The 22719-nt window shown below is 37.5% G+C and overlaps 1 protein-coding gene across 10 annotated transcripts in view; it reads right to left on the bottom strand.

Moving 5' to 3' along the window:
- Positions 1-22719, bottom strand: part of TANC2 (tetratricopeptide repeat, ankyrin repeat and coiled-coil containing 2) — a 361352-nt gene that overhangs the window by 318957 nt on the left and 19676 nt on the right. For 2 of the 10 annotated variants that reach the window (XM_042967387.1, XM_042967386.1), the window contains exon 1: positions 20306-20643. The exons of the other annotated variants lie outside the window; for them this stretch is intronic. The gene's annotated coding sequence lies outside the window, so the exon portion shown is untranslated. Of the gene's footprint in view, positions 1-20305; positions 20644-22719 lie in introns of those variants that run through there. 10 annotated transcript variants of the gene reach the window in all.

Here is a 22719-nt window from a genome sequence, read left to right as displayed (position 1 = left end):
AATTAAGATAACTGTTCAGTGGTTCTGAAAAAAACATATCAGACTGACCAACTACAATTTCAGATAATAACATACATGTTACTAAATGGGGTGCAGTATCTGACCAAGCTCCTGATATATGCTCTGTCTGCTAATTTTATACAATCAGAAGCTTTGAGGACCCAGGGGACCACCACCTATACATCTTAGCCAGCACCTTCCAAAGGGTGATGATAAACAGTTTTGATTTCAGCAATTTACCAAAATAAAAAGGGCTGATTAAAGAAGCAGCTATGAGGGAGAGGGAGGAAATTTGGCACAACAGCATGGAGACCTTCAGTTTGTCTCATCCCTGAAACACAGCTAGATCAGCACCAAACCATTTTGCACATCTAGGAAATTGATCTGAGAATTAACACAACAATCTGCATAACTTGAGCCATAGAACCCGGCAGGTACCCGGTGCAGAGAGGTGAAATGGGGCAGAGAAAAGCCGCAGAGGGTAGAGAGCTGTTTTTGCAGAGAGAGAAGAGAGAAAGGGGGGAGAGTGTGATACATCGGGAGAGTACAGGAAAACACTCTCCCAAAAGTAGCTAGAGAGAAAGAGAGAACGAGTGAAAACACTCACGGGGGACCAAACAAACAAGAAATCTGTTCCCCAAAACCAGTGACAGGAAGACAGGAGAGGGTTTCAATACCACCAGGATTCTATAAACAGTGGAGCACAGAGTCTGAAGTTCTAGATAGTGCTCTGGGGAGGAAGTAGGGCAAATCCCCAGGGGCAGATAGAGGGGTCTAAGGGGTCCTTGTGCCACAAGGGGAGAAGCAGTTTCCCTGCCTGGAAAGTAGAGGCCACATGACCTCCCCACTGGCAAAGGTCCCAGCAGACTCCAGAGAACAGCCACGTTTGCTGCTACTGGGACAAAGACACCAGACTGAGGTGAAACCCGGCACTGGCTGTGTGTTGCGGTTTGCCATAATGTCTGAACCTCTGCTGCTGCACTGATCTCACGAACAGTGTGGGGTTCTAAAACACAATCTCATCTGAGATAAAACTCTTGAGGGAGGCGCCACCTGGCAGGCAGACAGCTTGGACATGAACAGGGTAGCAGCGGGGAGTGGACAGAAGCCAGAGACAAAGGAGGGGTGCTTGATCAAGGAGTGAGAGCAGGAAGTTCCTGTGCCAGAGACTAGGGAGCTGGGTGAAGTCATTTCCACCTCTCCTGTGCATGGGCATGCATACCACACTGATCCACCCCAGTAAGCTAAACAGCACCACCTAGTGAAGAACGGAGCCATTACACCAAGTCCCACCTAAATGCACCCTCCAAGCACATCTTCTAGAAGACCAGCACAAGTCACTTCACCTATTTAGTGTCCAGACTATAGAAGACTTCATATTTTCAGTTCTAAGAAAAACTGGATGTAACTTCATTCAGGTTTAATTCTGTCTGCTCGTTCATTTATTAGTTTTTTTTATTCCGTTTTCATTTAAATTGGTTTTTTTTTCCTTTTTTTTTTTCTTGGATACCGAAAGAGAAAAATTTATTTTTATATTCTTTTTTTGAATTTTTTCAATTTGTAATTATTTTTTTTACTTTTTAAAATTTTTTATTCTATTTAATTTTCTTTATTTCATTTTATTCTATTTTATTCTATAAGTTTTTTTAATTTTTTAATTTTTTAATTTACCTTTTTTCTTTTCTTTCCCTTTTTTCTCTATTCTATCAAGCTTCTTTCAACAAGCAGACCAAAACACACCTAGCATCTAGCTTCCTTTGAGTTTTTTGTTTTGTTTTAAATTTTTTAATTTAAATTTTTTATTTTTAATTTAATCTTTTAATTTAAATTTTTTATATTTATTTTTTTTTCTTCTTCCAAAATGATAAAACAAAGGAATTCACCCCAGAAGAAAGAACAGGAAGAAATGACAGCCAAGGGCTTAATCAACACAGATATAAGCAAGATGTCTGAACTAAAATTTAGAACCACGATAATAAGAACACCAGCTGCGGTCGCAAAAAAGCATGGAATCCCTTTCTGTGGAGATAAAAGAAGTAAAATCTAGTTAAGACAATATTAAAAATTCTATTAACAGAGATGAAATCTCAAATTGATGCCATGTTGACAAGGACGGATGAAGCAGAGCAGCGAATCAGCGATAAAGAAGAAAAAATTATGGAGAATAATGAAGCAGAAAAAAGGAGAAATAAAGGCAAAAGAGCACAATACAAAACTTAGAGAACTCAGTGACTTATTAAAAAGGAATAATATCCAAATCATAGGAGTCCCAGAAGATGGAAGAGAGAGAAAAGGGGGCAGAAGGTTTATGTGAGCAAATTATAGCAGAAAACTTTCCTAATATGAGGAAGGGGACAGACATCAAAATCCAAGCAGCACAGAGAACTCCCATTAGATCCAACAAAAACCGACCATCATCAAGGCATATCACCATCAAATTCACAAAATACAAAGACAAGAAAAGAATTATGAAAGCAGCAAAAGAAAAAAAGTCCTTAATGTATATGGGAAGACAGATCAGGTCTGCAGCATAACTATCCACAGGAACTTGGCAGGCCATAAAGGAGTGGCAGGATATATGCAACGTGCTGAATTGAAAAATATGCAGCCAAAAATTCTTTACCCAGCAAGTCTGTTATTCAAAATAAAAGGAGAGATAAAGAGTTTCCCAAACAAAAACTAACAGTTTGTGATGACTAAACCAACACCACAAGAAATTTTAAGGGAAACTCTCTGAAGGGAGGAAAGATGAAACTAAACAAAAAAGACCAAAAGCAACAAAGACTAGAAAGGACCAGAGACCACCACCAGAAACTCCAACTCTACAGGCAACATAGTGGCAATAAATTCATATTTCACAGTGCTCACTCTAAATGTCAATGGACTAAACACTCCAATCAAAAGACAGAGGGTAACAGAATGGATAAGAAAACAAGATCCATCTATATGTTGTTTACAAGAGACCCATTTTAGATGTAGACACCTGCAGATTGAAAATAAGGGGATGGAGAATCACCTATCATGCTAATGGTTGCCAAAAGAAAGCTGGAATAGCCATACTTATATCAGACAAGCTAGATTTTGAAATAAAGACTGTAACAAGATATGAAGATGTGTATTATATCATAATTAAGGGGTCTATCCACCAAGAAGACCACAATTGTAAACATTTATGTCCCCAACGTGAGAGTACCCAAATATATAAATCAATTAATCATAAACATAAAGAAACTCATTGACAATAATACCCTAATAGTAGGGGACTTCAACATCCCACTTACAACAATGGACAGATCATCTAAGCAGAAAATCAACAAGGAAACATGGCTTTAAATGACACGCTGGGCTGGACGGACTTAACAGATACATTCAGAACATTTCACCCTAAAGCAGCAGAATATGCATTCTTCCCAAGTGCACATGGAACATTCTCCAGAATAGATCACATACTGGGACACAAATCAGCCCTCAACATGTACAAAAAGATCAAGATCATACTGTGCATATTTTGAGATCACAACACTGTGAAACTCGAAATTAACCACAAGAAAAAATGTGGAAAGACAATGAATACTTGGAGATTAAAGAACATCTTACTAAAGAATTAATGGGTTAACCAAGAAGTTAAAAAGGAAATTAAAAAATACATGGAAGCCAATGAAAATGATAACATGACAGTCCACTCCTGGGATGCAGCAAAGGTGGTCATACGAGGAAATTATATAGCAATCCAGGCCTTCCTAAAGAAAGAAGAAATGTCTTAAATATACACTCTAACCTTACATCCTAAAGACCTGGAAAAAGAGGGGACCTGGGTGGCTCAGTCAGTTGTGCGTCTGGCTTCAGCTCAGGTCATGATCTCAAAGTCCATGAGTTCGAGCTCCACGTCAGGCTCTGTGCTGACAGCTCAGAGCCTGAAGCCTGCTTCGGATTCTGTGTCTCCCTCTCTCTCTGCCCCTTCCCCGCTCACACGCTGTCTCTCTTTCAAAATAAAATAAAAACATTAAAGAAAAAATTTTGAAGACCTGGAAAAAGAACAGCAAATAAAACCCAAAACCAGAAGAAAGGAAATAGTAAAAATTAGAGCAGAAATCAAGGATATCGATTTCAAAAAAACAACAACAACAAAACAGTAGAACAGATCAATGAAATCAGGAGCTGATTCTTTAAAAGAATTAACAAAATTGATAAACGCTAGCCAGTTTGATCAAAAAGAAAAAGGAAAGGATCCAAATAAATAAAATCACAAATGAAAGAGACCACAACCAACACTGCAGAAATACAAACAATAATAAGAGAAAATTATGAGCAATCATATGCCAACAAACTGGACAATCATTTAAGAAATGGTCAAATTCCTAGAAACATATTAACTACCAAAACTAAAACAGGAAAAAATAGAAAATTTGAACAGACCCATAACCAGTAAAGAAACTGAATCAGTAATCAAAAATCTCCCAACAAACAAGAGTCCAGGGCTGGGTAGTTTTCCAGGGGAATTCTATCAAACATTTAAAGAAGAGTTAACACCTATTCTTTTGAAACTGTTCCAAAAAAAAAAAGAATGGAATGGAAACTTGCAAACTCATTCTATGAGGCCAGCATTACCTTGATTCCAAAACCAGACAGAGACCCCCCCTAAAAAGGAGAACTACAGACCAATTTCCCTGATGAACAAGGATGCAAAAATTTTCAATAAGATACCAGCAAACTGGATCCAACAATACATGAAAAGAATTATTCACCACAATCAACAATTATTCCTGGGATGCAGGCCTGGTTCAATATCTGCAAATCAATCAATGTGGCACATCACATTAATAAAAGAAAGGATAAGAACCATCTCTAAATAGATGCAGAGAAAGCATGTGACAAAACACAGCATCCTTTCTTGATAAAAAAACTCCCACGAAAGTAGGGATATAAGGATCATACCTCAAGATCATAAAAGCCATATACAAAAGACCCACCACTAATATCATCTTCAATGGGGAAAAACTGAGAGCTCTCCCCTTACAGTCAGGAACATGACAAGGATGTCCACTCTCACCATTGTTATTCAACATAGTGTTGGAAGTCCTAGCCTTAGCAATCAGACAACACAAAGAAATAAAAGGCATCCAAATCAGCAAGGAGGAAGTCAAACTTTCACTCTTCACAGATGGCATAATACTCTACTTGGAAAACCCAAAAGAGGAATGCTTTTGCACTGCTGGCAGGAATGTAAACTGGTGCAGCCACTCTGGAAAAGCGTATGGAGGTTCCCTCCAAAATTAAAAATAGAACTACCCTACAACCCAGCAATTGCACTACTAGGTATTTATCCAAAGGATACAGGAGTGGTTTCAAAGGGGCACATGCACCTCAGTGTTTATAGCAGTGCTACCGACAGCAGCCAAAGTATGGAAAGAGTCCCAATGTCCATCGAATGATGAATGAGTAAAGAAGATGTGGTATATATGTATAAAATGGAATATTACTCGACAATCAAAAAGAATGAAATCTTGCCCTTTGCAACAACGTGGATGGAACTAGAGTATATTATGCTAAGCAAAAAAGTCGGTGAGAGAACGATAAATATCATAGGACTTCACTCATATGTGGACTTTAAGATACAAAACAAATCAACATAAGGGAAGGCAAGCAAAAATAATATAAAAACAGAGGGAGACAGACCATAAGAGACTCTTAAATACAGAGAACAAACCGAGGGTTGCTGGCAAGGTGTTGGGTGGGGGGATGGGCTAAATGGGCAAGGGGCATTAAGGAAGACACTTGTTGGGATGAGCACTGGGTGTTACGTGTAAGTGATGACTCACTAAATTCTATTCCTGAAATCATTATTATACTATATGTTAACTAACTTGGATTTAAATTAAAAAAAAAAAAAAAAAGCAACACCAGCTATGAGGCAGGAGTAATAGTGTAAAAAGAGAATAGAGTTACAGAAATCCCAGGAATTTTTCACATTTTCAAAAGACTGTTCTGTCACAAGTCAATTATTTAAGGGACCATATTAAGTTTGTTTTAAAAACAGGCATGACAATCAAGTCTTAGAGTCTGTACAAACATCCCAACATCTAGTAAAGACATAACTATCTGGAAGGACTTACAAAAAATAGGAGAAACAATTTTTTTTTTAATAGAGAGAGAGAGAGAGAGAGAGAGAGGATGCAAATGAGTGAGAGTGGGGGTGGGGGGGAAGCAGAGCTCACCCAAAGAGAGGCTCATGTTCATCCAAAGCAGGCCTTGAACTCATCCGATGTAGGCCCTGAGCTCACCCAAAGCAGGGCTCACCTGATGTGGGGCACAAGCTCACCAGATTCGGGACTTGAACTCATGAACCATGAGTTCAAGACCTGCACCCAAGTCAGATGCTTAACCAACTGAGCCACCCAGGGGCCCAGGAGAAGCAATTATTTAAGGTATTCTCTGAAGTTAAGTCTTTCTATCAAGGAAACAAACTCAATCCTCACTGGGTTAAGCAAAATAGAGAACTTTCTGTTTATTTTAGAGAATAATCAGGGGTAAGGTTGACCTCTGCTGCAACCAAGGCTTGAGGATATCACAAGAATCCAACTCTTGATTGCTTCACCCACACTGGACCTATTCTCGGCCTCCACACTGTGGTCCGCAACAACTTCAAACTCCCATCATCAGCACACCCAGTCCAGCAGTAGAGAGCAAGGTCTTTGTTCTAAGATTCACTCCAATCAGGTGGTTTAGGTAATGTGTGTAGTACTGAAGAAACCAATGTGACACACTGATTGGCTAAGGCCTATGTCCTCCCCCTCTAGCCCCACTTAGGCCAGGTGAATGGAGTACTGAGAATGGCATCTCACACTAAAATCAAAGCTTCTAAACCAACGGGAAAGCAGAATGTAAGTTAAGGAGACAAGAATGTCTCTCATGGTGCTATATTGCCTAAAGGAGAAAATTAAAACCATCACTTGGATGAGTGTCAGCTCTACCGTAACTCAGTTAAAGAAGCTATGAGGCAGACCCAAAAATTCTCAAACAAGGAACAGACCCAGAGAGGACTGTGCTCAAAGGCCTTGCACCACCTTTAGAGAAAAGATCTTTGAAAGACTAAGCAAATATTACAGACAGACTGTATGGCTGTCACTAAGCCCTTGCCAAGGTGAGTAGAGAGAACCTGCCAGGCCTTAGCATCTTATATCAGCAAGAAAATAGCAGGGGCACCTGTGTGTACTGGAAAGGCAGGTACCCAATCTATAGCCTAGTTTTGGAGAGAGATGGGGAAGGCCTGCAAGCAGCAATTTTAAACAATGCTGGAAAAATCAGTGTCCCTGTAATGACTTTTTACCACCTCAATAAGCCTTTGCACAATAACCCTTTATATACCCACCTCAGATGGCTGAGGGGGCAATAATGTATCAAGATGATTTGGAGAAAATAAACATATGGCATTCCCTATTCAGAAACTATCAAGAGAAAGACTAATAAACTGTTAATAAGTATGAATTTTATCACTGAGGTAAATGATTATCCAAAAATGTAAGGAGTTTGTATAGAGATACTTTCATAAATATAGATTGATAAAAACCTCATACATGTCCTTAACAGCATTAAACAGAATATCACAGAGCAACAAGAGTGATCTTTAAACTATGATCACAGTACTCATTATTGTTAGTGCATAATCAACAGCTTCTAGCCTTAAACCACTGAGGCAAAATCTAGGAGGAGTGGAGGTCATCAGAGTTCTGTATGTGTATCTGAAGCAGTCTTGATTTACATACCCTTAAAACTTGAGCCACTGCTCCCAAATGAGAGTGGAATATTGGTATAAAGTGGGAAGATTTGTAGCATCCTATAGCAGTAAAGGAGAGAAAGTGAACACTTCTCATAGGGAAGACTAAAGGTAATGATGTTCTCTATTCCAGGAATGTCAGAAATTATCACTAACTAATGGGATATTGTATAAGGGACTACAGTACTCCAGTAAATGGGTTTTGCAAACAGCTGTATACTATCTCAGAAGTAGAATCTAATGATTCAGAGGGATACTTGCCAGCTTATATGGTACAACCAAACCAGGGCCAGAACCTGGCAGGGAAAAGAAGGGAGAGTAACCATCCCTGCCTGCTAACTGACACTAATAAGCAAAGATGAGCCAGTAGTGCTCCAAGTGGGAGCAGAGAAGAGCCTCATTCACCGACCACGTTTAACAACACATATCCCCATCCCACAAGTGAGGAGGACAGAATAATCCCAACAAGAGGGAGCGGATACTTAATGCTCCTTAGGCATTAAGGGGTCCTTAGTTACTTCTCAAAGAAAAGGAAGACACCTCCCACTACCACACATGGAAGCAATGAGTTCCCTTTCACATACTCTAATGCAGAAGCCTCAGTTTGTGGATTGTGCCTGCGATATATCTAGGACAAGGGTATGAGAATGGTATCAGTACTGCAGAAGGACAGGAGAAGGGCAGAGAGAATGCAGACTGTGAAGGGCTGGGAAGAAATCACAGTTCAGTTATAGAATGCAACACTTCCTCTGGACCAGAGAGTCCAACCAAAATTCTGATCTATGAACTGAGGATGCCCAGAAAGGACACTTTCTGTGTGGCCTGGCAATGCCACATAGTGTCAGTGGGGCATACACTCTACTGACTAAAGGCAAAAGAAGTATTCCATTTTACAAGGAGTCACAGGATTCAACTAAGGGGAAGAGAGTAACAGGACTGAGTCTTCTCCTCTACTGATGCAAGCCATTTAATGGTCATCGGTCTATTCGGGTTTTCTATTTCTTGAGTCAATTTTTGAAAAATGTTTTTTAAGCCATCTATTCCCTCTAAGTATTAAAACAGGCTTAAAACAGTCCTATGAGCAGGAACCAAAAGAGTTTACTACAGAATGGAAGTAGTAAACTACTCTAGTCACCACTCTTTCATATTTTCCATCTCTTTACCTGCACTGCACTCTGGCAATTTCTTCAAATCTATCTGCAAATCACTAATTCTCTCTTTAGCCATTTCTACTTTGTAATTTAGTGAAATATGCAGTGAACCAGAAAGGAACCTTAATGTAAACTACAGGCTTTGGGTAATAATGATGTGTCAATGTAGGTTCAATTTTAACAAATGTGTACAACTGTGGTGTGGGTTGCTGACAGTGGGGAAGGATGCATGTGTGGGGACAGGGAGTACACGAGAACTTTTGTATTTTTTGCTCAATTTTGTTGTGAATCCAAAACTGCTCTTAAAAATAAAGTTTATTAATTGCTTTTTTAAAGTAGGAAAGAAGGACCAGAAAGAGGATCAAATAATAGGGAAATGATCAAATTCTGGACATATACCATGGCATGACATATTCCATGAACCATGGAATACTATGTACAGTTTAAACAATGTGCAGTGCATCTATTTCAAGATTAAAAATTCTCCAAGTTTTATCCTTAAGTGAAAAGAAATCACAGAGTAATATGTAAAGTATGGCCTTATTATAATTTTTAAAACTATGAGTTTATAGACATATGTATGTATGCATGTGTGTGTATATATATATATAGATAGATATATACGTTAGAACTGTCAGAAAATGTACATAAAAATTTACAAAGTTTCCAACAGAAAATAAGTACAGTATTCAAAGGGATATAAAGGTAAAATTTTTATAAATACACTTTTTAACTTAAAAAAATAATAATAAATGAAATTCAGTGTGGCATGTACTACATTCACCATCTCTGTCTAGTTCTAAAACATTTTAATCACCCCCAAAGTATTTATTTATTATTGTCAGTAAAAATTTTTAATTATTAAGTCACTATAAATTTTCTGTGAATCCCACAAAACAAATAAGATCTCTAAGAGTGAAGGATCAGAGAGCACTCTAGAAAAATCTTTGCCTTTCAAGTTGACTGGCTTCTCACTGAGTATCCCCCCAACCTACAATGTCTCAATACATATCCAATGGCACTACACCAAAAACAAATCCAAAATCATGAAAACGAAATTTAAAACTTTAGATCCTTTTTAATATACACATTTTCTAATAAAATATTTTAAAGTTACATTATAGAACTGTTTTGCCACCAGGTTCAGTAAAAGGTCAAATCAACAGAGTATTTACAGAACTACCACTACCACTTCCTGCATCATTTGCCTTCCCTTGGTTTCTTCAAACCATATAATGAACCAGTCCAGCAGGACTGTGAAGTTAAAATTAACCTGCTATTTTAGAGGACTAAGTCCAGGCACTAAGCATTCTTATAAATAACATGAAGAAACAACCAAAACACACATACACACAGTAAAAACTTTATTTTAGTAACACGTTAGCTAAAATTCTTTACAAATTATACTCTTGGGCTTACGAAAGTTTCTCTACTTCTAACACATGTGAAATACAGATGGGCAAGGCTGCCTCAAATCTTTTTCTAGTCTTAATCTACAAATAAAATTTAAAATAAAATGTCTTCTGATCTTCTAGTTATTCAATGTTCATTATGAACAAAGTATAAGGCCTTGAGAAGGTACTGGAGAAAAAATTTTTAAGTTAATAATAGTTCTTGCCTAAAAGGAGCATCCAGTCTGGTAATGAAAGTTAAGGAAAACCGAAGACGAGTACAATTAAAAATAGAAGGTGCTAGTAGCACAAGAGAAATACAAAGAGTGTTGGGAGTTTATAAGAGAGTTTAAATAAACAAACAGTTCTGAAGTGTCTACTAACATGCTCAGAGTCATGCTGGGTACCACGGATACCAACAGTGAACTGCTCTCAAGAAACTTACAGCCTCAGGGCAAGTTTCAGTCGATGGAGCCCATGGCTCTTGATACTGGGGTTATGAGTTCAAGCCCCATGTTTCATGTGGAGATTACTTAAAAATAAAATCTTTAAAAAATATATATATAAAGAAAGGAAACTCACAGCCTAACAGAGAAGTAAGAGACCTTACAGATGGTTCCATATAATGTAAAACTCAGCGACAGAGGTATTCTCAAAATGCTGGGTAGTATAAAAACTACAAATGCTTATCTACTCCACCTTTAGATAGATGAAAATAATCTTAGTGAATTTAAATAAAATTATTCTGCTGGCTTGTGGGTTAAAAAATTACTTAAAGAAAAAAAGTATAAACAGCATCCTCTCATCATATTCCCTATTTTAAAAAATAATCACAAAAATCATTATCTTTATAAGCCTGGTTATTTAGACCTACGGAGAGTGTTTAGGGCAGTTTATGCAAGACACCAAGTATCAAACAAAGATAAACATTCTTAATGTCAAAACACTAATAGAACTTAAAACTAAGAACTGGAATCCATCTATACAAATACATCAATTTCTTTTAATCCCCAGTAGGTATTCAGAGATACAGCTTTAACTGATATAAAGTAAAACTTTTACTGATATGGGCTCAGATAGAGTCCAAAGTTAAGTATAGGAAAAGGTAAAATGTCAAACTGAGGGGGGAGCAAGGGAAGACGAAGATTTAGTAAATGTTGGGTCAAGTGGCGGAGGTTGTCATTAAAGAAAGAAATGGCAGAGGGAGTTGATGGATTCCTACTGTTGCCTACATACAAAAATAAATTCTAGATGTATTAAAAATATAGAAATAAAATATTAAAAACCTAAGCCATAAAAATAGTAGACTTGCAGAACAGAAAAACCCATTGTAAAATTTTGTGCAAAATCACATGATAAAAACCAGAAAGCTTATGGAAAAATGGGGTTGAGAACACAACACTCAAAACTATGTCAGTAATGAATAAAAAAACAAAAAAAAAAACAAAAAAACAAAAAACCACCAGCAGTAAGAACCTAAAACACAGTAGCACAACAGCACAATTTTACACAAATTAAATGGCTAAGAAAGACATACTACAATAAATACGGCACTTTACCTTGAAAAAGACCTGAGATTTGTTCGTGGAAGTGTCAGAAGGGTTTTAACTTGGAAGTAGATGTGAAGGAGGGTGGAAAAAGTGTTATCAGATGCCATATATAAAGTTGTAATACCTAATGTGGATGGGTGTAACTCACGACCTACAAGGTAAACTGAGATAGCCGGTACATGTTTGAGGTGTGTGCATTTTGTATATTCCTATGCAACCTGTTTCAGTGGGGTACAGTTTTTTGCATTTACCATGTATTTCTCACAGAGGAAATTGTGCTTAAGCATGAGAAATTCCCATTAAGGTCAAATCATTCCCTGATATATCAATCACATTAAAATAATTCACATTTTCAAAATAAGTGATATAACAAAAGTGAGTATATTAGTGCTTATGTCCACCAAAAGACTCAAATCTCAATCCTTAAAGTGTTGACAATGGAAAATAGTTTGCTGTTTTCTAACGAACATTCTTAGAAAGCAATAACTGGATAATCTTAGACATTGCAATAATCTAAAACCAAATGAACACTGTCAATAAACTCACACTTTATGGGCAGTTAGCAGAATAGCTACACTGTCATTAAGAAGATCAAAATAAGTTTAACTACAAGAACACTTTGATAACTATAATGATTATAGTAAGAAATCAACTACTCTTATCAAGATACCTGTCTTGCAAAGCAATTTTTTATGATTCTATCATGATATATGGACCAAAGTCAAATCCATTAATCCTCCAAATATGAACCATCCTCAAATTTTCAAAAATGTTACTTACAATCTTTACTTGGCTTCTATGCTACTCCCCGCTATCTACTTTGGACATTTAAAGATAATGCCAGGACCAACCTCCAATTTCTAAAACTGACAGACATAGGAAGAAGAAGATATCAGAAGAGAAACCAGGCTTGATAAGAAGATGGCTCAGTAATGGATGTGAGGCAGATTATTTAACTATCCCCAGAATTTTCACCAAATCAGAACCAGCTTTAGAAATCAAGTTTCCCAATATATCTTTTTTTTTTTTTAATGTTTATTTATCTTTGAAGGAAAGAGAGAAAGAGTGTAAGAGGGGGAGGGGCAGAGAGAGAGGAAGACACAGAATCCAAAACGGGCTCCAGGCTCTGAGCTGTCAGCGCAGAGCCTGATGTGGGGCTCGAACTCACAAACTGCAAGATCATGACCTGAAGTTGAAGTCGGTCGCTTAACCGACTGAGCTACCCAGGCGCCCCCCAATATCTGTCTTTAATCAACACTCTCATATTTGATTCTCTCTTAACACCAAACAAAACAGTTAATTGTATTAGTATAATGGCAAGGATTGGGGCTTGGGGACATTCCCCACAGCCACTTAACTAGTTTTTTGAGTGTGAGCAAACTAATTAGCCTTTCAAAGACTCCATTTCCTCATCTGCAAATTGAGGCTAATAATATGAAAGTGACTTGGGGCGCCTGGGTGGCTCATCAGTTAAACATTCCACTTCAGGGGCGCCTGGGTGGCTCGGCCGGTTAAGTGTCCGACTTCGGCTCAGGTCATGATCTCACGGCCCGTGAGTTCGAGCCCCGCGTCAGGCTCTGTGCTGACCGCTCAGAGCCTAGAGCCTGTTTCAGATTCTGTGTCTCCCTCTCTCTCTGCCCCTCCCCTGTTCATGCTCTCTCTCTGTCTCAAAAATAAATAAACGTTAAAAAAAAAAAAAAAAGATTAAAAAAAAAAAAAACAAAACATTCCACTTCAGCTCAGGTCACGATCTCATGGTTTGTGGGTTCGGGCCCCACGTCAGGCTCTGTGCTGACAGCTCAGAGCCTGGAGCCTGCTTTTGATTCTGTGTCTCCCACTCTCTCTGCCCCTCCCCCACTCACGCTCTCACTCTCAAAAATGAATAAATGTTTAAAAAAATTAAAAAATAAAAATAAAAATAAATGAAAGTGACTTTCCATTCATATGTTGTGAAAATTAAGGCAACTAAAGCACTTCAGCACAGTCTGGCACCTACTATGCAATTGTTAAACATTAAAGTGTGAACTGAAAATCAGTATTCATTGGAGACACAAACCATCATCCATTTTTTCCCGTATCTTCTGACCATCACTTTCCTAAACTCCTTAGTTCTTGATTTATAACATGTCTCTTATACTGGCTGCCTACTTCTTTTTTTCAATGCTACTTTCCTAGAAGTAGTTTGCAGAAGTAAAATAATTTCTCCTAGCTTCCCTGAAATAAAGTTCAAGGGAAAGTTTACACATAAACCATGGCTTCTTTTGTCCATCTTGAAGGAAAGTAGAATATTACTCTTGCTTCCTTCTGTCTCTAAGTTCAGATCCCGGGCATGCTGAACAACTAGAGTTGGTGGTGATTTGGTCTCTGAAAGAAATGTCAGAGCTGTGCCTGAGTGCTGGATTTGTAAATCTGGGATACCTAAATCATACTCAGTGAGAATCATTTTATTATTTTTTCCTAATTATGTAGCCCTAATTGTATATCATTTAAATTTTTTTCCTTATCTATTTTCCTTTAAATACCTGTATTTGGGGCTATAACCCAAAACAATTATATACCTTAATACACGATCTCACTATACATCAACTGCATTTAACTTCAAAAATCATTCTTACACATGAACACCATTGCTATTCTCAACATGTAACCAGAGAAAACCTCATTATAGTATGAGCAAAGCTTAAGTGCCAAAGAAAACCTACAAAAAAAGATTTAAAGCGAGAAAGTAGGTCCAGTCTAAGACATCCTGAGAACGAGGTAATCTGATTTCTCATATATATGTCCCATATCTTGCAAGAAAAATTATTACACTAAGTAAAAAAAAAATTACAGGTGAGTCAAAAAGACTGTGTTCAGTGGAGACTTACTTAATTCACTGTAACAAGGGTGAAGGATATCAATCTAACATACTTTTTAATTATGTGACAGGTGACTTCTCTTATTAATATGTTTTAGTCTCCTGCCCCCAGCCTCCCCTAAAAAAAAAAAAACCCACTTTCTCTCCATTGGATTGTGTGTTTACTCCTCACTATACATCACCACAGTAGTAGATAATAGTTTTTGAGAAGCTTACCATATGCCAAAAGCTGTGCTAAGCACTTTCGGTGCATTCATTCACTTCACCCAAAATTACTGACATGAGTCTTTTACAGACAAAAAAACTGAGGCTTCAAGGGGTCAAATAACTTGTCACAAATCACACAGCTGGCAAATAAACAAGTCAGAATGTGAACTCAGGTCTGTCAGACTCCAAAACCTGTGCTTCAAATCATGTACTATGAGGTAATGTTTTTCCCTAAATTCATCTTTGTATCTCTAGCAAGTTGCTCATTATTGCCCATGTTAACATTCAATAAATATTTTCTGAAAGAGTGGTAAGTTTAGTTTAATTATTCTGGCATTCGAAGTCCCTCACCGGGAGAGATGAGGAAATTCCCATTATTCCTTAATGCAAACCACCACCTCCCCAACCAAACTATGATCAATGCGATTTGAACGAACCCTGGCAGTGGGAGAAGAAGGCAGAGGAAGAGAAGAGAACTTAGGTTCTTCTCTCAGTGTAAATAATAATTTCTACTTGTTTTAATATCTCTACCTATACATATCTTCGACATGTTTGTAAGCTAAACAAATACACTTTAATGAGTAGTTATCAGTAAGGCTACAAAGAAGAATAATGTGGTCCAAACAAGTATATGAAGTACCAGAATTTGCAAATAAGAAATTAAAAAGATATAAAGCAAAATGGGGAACCTTTTGCCAGTATGAGAACAAGTTTATTTTTAATAAAAGCATTTATCAAAATATCAAATTGGTGACACTTTATTATTTGAGATATTGGATTTTTTTCGGTCAGACACGCTAAGAATATTAATATTTAGGCAGGTGGTGATTATAAATCACAGAACACTAATGAATTCAGAAAAGAAACCTGAAATGATCTGCCTTATGACAATTCCCAGGTTATTAAACATTATTATATTTAGTTTAATTTGAAAAGCCAACTACAGTCCTTGTAGGATGCTGTGATAATCCTCTATCTGAGCAGATCTCAATAAAACTACATACGCCATTCACAGTTTATCTTGATTCTGATACAAGAATCTCATCATTTTTATATATCCAAAAGATCAAGCAGCAGGAAACCTCTTGTATTCGCTGTATTTAAAAAAAAAAAAAAAAAAAAAACAATAAACGTGGGTCGCCTGGGTAGCTCAGTCGGTTAAGCGTCCCACTTCAGCTCAGGTCATGATCTCACAGTCTGTGAGTTCGAGCCCCGTGTTGGGCTCTGTGCTGACAGCTCAGAGCCTGGAGCCTGCTTCAGATTCTGCGTCTCCCCCTCTCTGCCCTTCCATCACTCATGCTCTGTCTGTCTCTGTCTCCTAATAATAAATAGACGTTAAAAAATTTTTTTTAAACCAATAAACGTTTCTTGGGGTTCGAGCCTGCTTCGGATTCTGTGTCTCCCACTCTCTCTCTGCCCCTCCCCCACTCATGCTCTCTCTCTCTCTCTCTCTCTCTCTCTCTCTCTCTCAAAAATAAATAAACATTAAAAATAAATAAATAAATAAACTAATAAACGTTTCTAAAAGAGCATCACATTCTAAAACATATCTTAAATACTATTTACACAAAATCGGGGCACCTGGGTGGCTCAGTCAGTTGAGCCTATATCCAGGTTTCTTTGTTTCTGGAAGAAGAAGTTCAATTTTTAAGCCACTGTACTTGAGTTTCTGCTACATGCAGCTGAACACAACCCTAATATAGAATGTAAAAGCACCTAGGAAAAGAATCTAATACCCAGAAGACCAGTAAAGGCAATTATCTCACAAAACTTCTCATTTAACAGAATGTGTTCAATTATTCATCAGTAGTGTTAAATTATTCATCAGTAAAGCAATGAAACAGTGGGATGTCAACTAACACACGTGCACACACACACAACCCAGTTATTAAAAACTGAGGTATCAAAAATTCTATCAGCAGAGAATCAAAGAATGGTTTTAATCAAGAAAGGTGTCCTTGGTGAGGTACAAAGAAGAAAAAATCACAAGTGAAAGTTTTATTATATCTTATAAGTTCATTCACCTAATACTTACAGCATACCCACACCACAATGTGCATGCCCAAATGCTATGGAATGAAGTATATGAATTTGAGACAGTTTAAAAATTAAAGGGATTAATAAAAGTCCAAATAAGGGGAGGGGCTCACAACTAAAACTAAGAATTCTATTTCAGATAAAGTGAAATTTCAAATGGACAGTTAATGACAACTAAAGATTAAGAAAAAGTTTAGTCACTTTTTAAAATAACAGCCAGAACTCTTACCTTAAAATAATGAAATAAGTTACCAAACGATACCTGAAAAATAATACTACCAACATAAAATTCTGGATCAGAATGTAGTATAGAATGTGATATGAGACAAAATAGTCAGAATAGATAAGTAATACAATAATCAGGGAAAGGGGCAAAGAAAAGGTGAAGACAGAGCAAGACAGAATCAGAAGATTAAACTGGAGATAAAAAAGAGAGGTGAAGTTTTAAGGACAACTTATATTTACAACTTAAAACCCCACTCACCCACACCCAGTCAGATCCCTATCTACCAGATAAGCTAACTTATTTATTATCACTTTTTAAAATGTTTATTCATTTGGAGGGGGGTGGTGGAGGCAGAGAGATAGGGAGACGCAGAATCTGAAACAGGCTCCAGGCTCCACGCTGTCAATACAGAGCCCAATGCAGGGCCTGAACCCACGAACTGTGAGATCATGACCTGAGCCGAAATCAGACACTTAACTAAGACACTCAGGTACCCCTATTACCACTTTTAAATCTCTTTCTCTACAAAATCCCAGTCTTCCTCCTTAATATTAGCCTTTCCTTCTCCTTGTGAGTCTTACAAGATCTATTAAAATCCTATTTTTCCTACCAATTTTTTTATAATCTTGACATGCATTCATAACATTTCAAACAATTTCTCTGAATATACTTTTACAGTAAATGAAATTTCAGTTTTCCTTTCTGATTATGAGGCATGCTGAAGTTTGAGAACCAATGCTCTAAACTGAGAAAAATATTTAAGCCTTAAGATTTAAAGAGATCTGAGTTCCAGATATGACTAACTCATTCAACTCATTCAACAATTACTGGTTATTTATTATGTGGCAAACGCTATTCTACACAGATACAGCAAGGAACCAGTCAGCAATCCTTGCTTTTAGCAAGCTTAGAGTCTATATAAGTATTTATATAAATAAATAAGTAAAGATAGTATGTCAGATAAACCCTGTGAGGGGGGCAAAAAAAAGGCAGGGAAAGCGGACAGGAATATTGGGGGCTGAGAGAAATCAAGATTGGAGGGTTGTAATAATTGTAAACTGGATAAACACAAACCTGAAAGTGATGATGAAATAAACTATGCAGATGCCTGGGGAAAGAAAATTTTGGCAGAATAGTAAAAGCAAAGGTCATAAGCCAGAAGCATGCTCAGGTTATTCAAGGAACAGCAAGAAGGCCTCGGTAGCTAAAACCCAGTGGATCAGGGGCAAGAGACAAGGGTTAGAGAAGTAGGTGAGTTCAGAGAATTGAATGGAGCCACAATGTGTAGAGCCTTACTGGCTCTTGTAAGAACTTTACCTTTTATTCTTAGTGAGATGAAAATTCACAGGACAGATATTAAGAAGAGTAAAAGACATGATCTGGCAAATTTTTAAAAGATCACTCCAGCTGCTATTTTGAAGAGAAACTATAGAAGCAAACCAATAAGGTGGCTACAGCAATTTAGGTAAGTGAAATCAGTAGCTCAGACCTGGGTAGAAATGGTCAGTAGCAGTCAGATTCTAGGTAGGTTTTGAAGGTAGCCAATAGATCTCCTGACAGATTGAATATGGGGAGTGAACAAGAAATCAAGGATGATTCCACCATTCCAAACAAGTACAAGGATGGAGTTTCTACAACAAGATGGAAAAAACTGCAGGTACAATAGTTAGGGGGAAGAGGGAAAGGATAGTGAGTAGTTTAATTTGGGGGAAAATGTGCTTGAAATGTCTATTTGATGTCCAAGTAAAAATGTCAAGTAAGCAGCTAGATATATGACTTTGGAATTTGGGAAATAAATCTGGATTGGATACATACACCTGGGAGTTACCAGCATATAGACAGTAAACAGAGACCTAAGACTGAGTGAGATCATCAAGGGAGTGAATACAGACTGAGATCACATGAAATCTTCATCTAGATATGACTATTGTATTTAGGAACACAGAGGTCACTGAGGTCCTTGATAAGAGCAGTTTCACTGGAGTAGAAAGGGTAAGTATCTGTTGAGGAGTTCAAAAAGGGATATACTCCAACAATAAAAAAATACTTACACAAAAGATTATTTATCACAGTATTTTTTTATTGCAACATACTGGAAACTAGGTAAATATCCAAATATAGGAGATCAAATAAATCAGGGCCCATATACACAATGAAGTACTATATACAACTGAAAAAAAAAAAAGGAAATAACATCTCTGTAACATAAAATTATTTTCAAGGTATATTGTTAAGTAAAAAACAGCAAAACGCAAAAGAGTAGTATACTATGCTACCTTTTCGGTAAGAAAGAGGAAATAAAAATATGCATGTATATGCAAATTTTTTAAAAGAATAAACACAGGAAGGATAAGCCAAAAACATTTGACAATCAGGCAATAAAACAGAGAGAAATCTTCTGCATTTCAGAAAGCTGGGGACTCAGTTTCTGAGAGATCTCTGAAAACTTGCCAATATTCAGATACTAAGCTCTCCAGACAAGAGAATCCTGACACCACCTTCAATATACTTGAAGCCAATGGTGAAATGAAATTAACTAAGCAACAATAAAGCCCAGTTACGGGTCAAAGATAAATCAGATTGACCAAGCATCCTACTCTAGTTAGTTGCTAGACACAAGCAGCAGCATGCCCCTCTATGGAGGTGAATATTATTTACCTAGGTCTCTACTATTCTTTTATACAAAATGCCTAGCATACAATAAAAAGTAAGAGATTGCAAAGAAAATGTGACCTGCACTAATAACTTTTTGATTCTCAGCTCCAAATTCATCCTTTTTTTGCCTGTTCTGTGAAAGTGAACCTGAGATCTTTAAATATTTTTTCCTTTGACAGCTCGCACAATATTAAGCTTTATAAGAAGCCACTGGACAGACTCTGCAAGAAGGAAGAGTTTTGTTTCTGTGTTCCAGTGTGCTTGCTCAGCAGACTACTACTGTATGCATGATTTCTCCAGCACCTAGCTCCTGTAGCAAAGCTTCTCCAGCATCAAGTCACTACAGCATGTGCAGCTTCTCTAATGTCCTGTCCCTGGGCTGCATGGCAGCCATGAGTACCCAGCAACCAACACTTTCACCAAACACTCTCCCTATGGTGGTTTTATAGTAGAGTACCTTTGGTGAGACACCTCCCCTTGTATAGTTTTCCTTTGCAAGGCACAGATTTCCAGCAATTCTGGAAGTCAGATTTCCACAAAGTTCTTTCAGTGTGACATCACAGCAATTTCTCTGCCATTCAAGTGAGTCATGGCCGTGCCCTTTCCAACAAAGGCTGGATGTCAGCTCGGCGCTGGAGGGAGCACTCTTCCCTGGACACTCCATCTCACTTAGTCTAGGAGTAGTGGCTCCTCCATATATCTGCTATTCCTAATTTGTCTTTACTTCTTACTAGCCAATTCCTCGTTATCCATTTCCCTATAGTTAATAACTCTTCATATTAAATACTCACTATTCAAATTACTATGTAGTTTCTCTCTTCTGACTAGATTCAGACTGATACAGAAGCCAGACCAAAAAACACTTAATGTATGATTCCCTGTATATGAAGTGGAAGAATAGACAAAACTAATCTATGGCAGCAGAAGTTTAAAAAAAAAAAAAAAAAAAAAAAAAAAAAGGATCTTCTTAATTAGGGGAAGGGAGAGGAATGGATATAAAGAGACATGAGTAAACTTTCTTAGATGACAAAAATGTTCTATATCTTGTTTGGGGTAATAGTTACATAGATATATATAACTGCTAAAATTCATTATAACATTAACATCTTTGCATCTAATTCTTTGTAAATCATACCTCAAATAAAAGGAAGAAAATAAGGAATTCAAGGCTCCAAGGAGAAATGTCTGACTCTACTGCTGGGATAGGAAAGCAAAATTTGAGGCTGGAATATCTTGGTGCTCCAAAAAGTAAAGAAGTGTTCAAAATAATGATCAGTGCATGTAACAAGAAACCAGCCTGAAGCTGCTCCCACTGCGTAAACCAGGAACAATTTGAGCACCAAATAAATGACAGAAATAGGTCATAACCCACTAAAAAAAGTAGGAACCCATGAGTTCATATTGTTAATTAAAGAATGGAAGATGAAGGCTTGGCTGGCTCTTCCATAGCAGAATATTGTGAAATAATAGAAAATACATATATTGGTCTCTGTCCCCAGAGCTCCTAAAACCGTTGTAATGTCCTAAGTGATACACACACTGGGAGCAACTCTTGTTCTAATATTTGTCTTTGACCGATCCCTGACACAGGGCTCCTAAAACCCTTATAAATTCCTAAATGATGACAGTACTAGGGGTACATCTTCTGTTCCAATGAGGTGACTCTAGGTGGGCTCCTGGATGGCTCTAAGTGGGGGCTGGTCACCAGAAAGACAAACCAGGCTTGGAAGCTTGGAATTTTCATCCTTACTCCACACCCTCCAAAGAAGGGGGGGGGGGGGGGATGTCTAGAAACAAAGTTAGTAATTGACTATGCCTACATGAGGAAGCCTCCATAAAGTACCAATAGTGTGGGGTCCAAGGAACTTCCAGACTGGTGAACACATCCACACAAGGAGGGTGACACCTAAACTCCACCAGGTCAAAAGCTCCTGCACTTGGGACCTTCCCATACCTCACCCTATGTACCTCTTCATCTAGCTGTCTGTACTCTTTATCATGACCTTTAATAAACTGGTAAATGTGTCTCCCTGAGTTCTATGCACCACTCTAGCAAATTATGTGAACCCGAGGAGGGAGATCATGGGAACCTCTAATTTACAGCCAGTTGGTCACAAACACAGGTGATAACCTGAGCCTGAGACTGGCATCTTAAGTTGGGGTAAGGGAGAGCACTCTTGTGAAACAGAGCCCTTACCTGTGAGATCTGACACTATGTTTGGGCAGCACAGTGTGAGAATTGAATTAAATTGTAGGACACTCAGCTGGTGTCAGAGATTTGTTTATTTTTGTAAGGAGAAACCCCCACACATTTGGTGACTAGAAGTGTCAGAAATAAAATATTTTGTGTAAATAGTTAAAGTAGACACACAAGAGAAAAACAAAGTAGCACATACCTGGTTTTTTCCCTACTTAAGAAGAAAAAAAACACTTGATTTTTTCCAATTTAAATATCAACTAATAAATGCAGAAACAATGGCTGAGTTAGAGAATCATTATTCTGCAGCCATCCTAGTAATAATAATTAATTCCAGTGAGAATTAGTAATGATACTAAAACAAGTAGGTAAAAGTTGATGAGCAACGAGATTACATACAGATGATGCTTGAACCACATAGATTTGAACTACATAGGTCCACTTACATATGGATTTTTTTCAATGCAGTATAGTACTACATATGTATTTTCTCTTTCTTAATGATTTTCCTTTTTTAAAATTATTTTTAGTCTTTAAAAAATTTTTTTATTTGATTTGAGGAGCGCCTGGGTGGCTCAGTTAAATGTCCAACTCTTGGTTCTCACGGTTCGTGAGTTCAAGCCCTGCATAGGGCTCAGTGCTGTCAGTGCAGAGCCTGCGTGGCATTTCCTCTC

This window comes from Panthera tigris, chromosome E1, assembly GCF_018350195.1.
Source record: "Panthera tigris isolate Pti1 chromosome E1, P.tigris_Pti1_mat1.1, whole genome shotgun sequence".
NCBI lineage: Eukaryota > Metazoa > Chordata > Mammalia > Carnivora > Felidae > Panthera > Panthera tigris.
Note: the sequence above shows the minus strand (reverse complement) of the source record. Positions and strands in the feature narration are given on the sequence as shown.